The following is a 972-nucleotide window of genomic DNA, read 5'->3' on the forward strand; positions in this document are numbered from 1 at the left end:
ACCTGGAAGGAGAGGCGCACATGAAGCCAAGTCGTAACATGCTGGAACACCTTTAATGACGTGTCTGCAAAGCGGAAAACACGTTATGCACGCGCGCGCACACATAAATAAAACTTCTGGCTTTTTAGAACAGTCACGAATGATGATGTTGCAAGCGTCCACTATTAGCCCGACTTACGGCTAAACTGCTGACTAGTGTTCTAAATTACCTGCAAGCAATATGCAGCATTCATTATGCGAGGTACATGGGATGACCAATGGAATTAATGATTGAACAAAGCGAGTTGCATATCACATTTCGTGATTGCAAGGGCATTTACATCAACAATTAGAGCTCAAACTGCAAACACCCACAGCTACCTGAATAATGCCAGTCAGCAAAGAGGGGGGGGGGGGTTCGGAGCGAGGGAAAGGGGCGGGGCAAAAATGCAATAATGATATCAACTTTCGTTGCACAGTACCGCACCTCACCTTTGTATTTTCTTACTTTATACATCTAAAGTGTTTTGATTTTATTTATTATTATTTTCTTTAATTAAACTTATGTAAATGAAGGAGCGAATATTATAATATTGAAGTTTGCTCTACTGGTAAAAGAACAAATAACGAAATGATGGTTTAACAGCTTCTATTAACTGTAGCCAATAATTGTGGTAGTAATGGTATGAACAATTGATATAACAATATTTTGGTATCACTGCACTCGTACTACGCGTCGTATTAACAGTAGCACTAGTATTAGTATTAAGTGTATCAGGAGTGGTTATTGTAGGACTGGCAGTAGTTTACCAGTGACGGAAAGAAACAGGTAGTAGTAGAAAAACAACAGAATTCGTAACAGCATCGATAGAAATAATACTGGTAATGGAATTATTAGTTATTGTAGATGTCACTAGTAACTGTAACAATGATTATGGTAGGAGTAAGTATTTGTACAGATGTGTTAGAGTAGAAAAACAAACATCACGAATA

General features: G+C 38.1%; 1 protein-coding gene across 1 annotated transcript in view; it reads right to left on the reverse strand.

Annotated features, from left to right (window-relative positions):
- Positions 1 to 972, reverse strand: part of LOC119587341 (leucine-rich repeat extensin-like protein 1) — a 2,668-nt gene that overhangs the window by 808 nt on the left and 888 nt on the right. The gene's annotated exons all lie outside the window — the stretch shown is intronic.

This window comes from Penaeus monodon, chromosome 22 (genome assembly GCF_015228065.2).
Source record: "Penaeus monodon isolate SGIC_2016 chromosome 22, NSTDA_Pmon_1, whole genome shotgun sequence".
NCBI lineage: Eukaryota > Metazoa > Arthropoda > Malacostraca > Decapoda > Penaeidae > Penaeus > Penaeus monodon.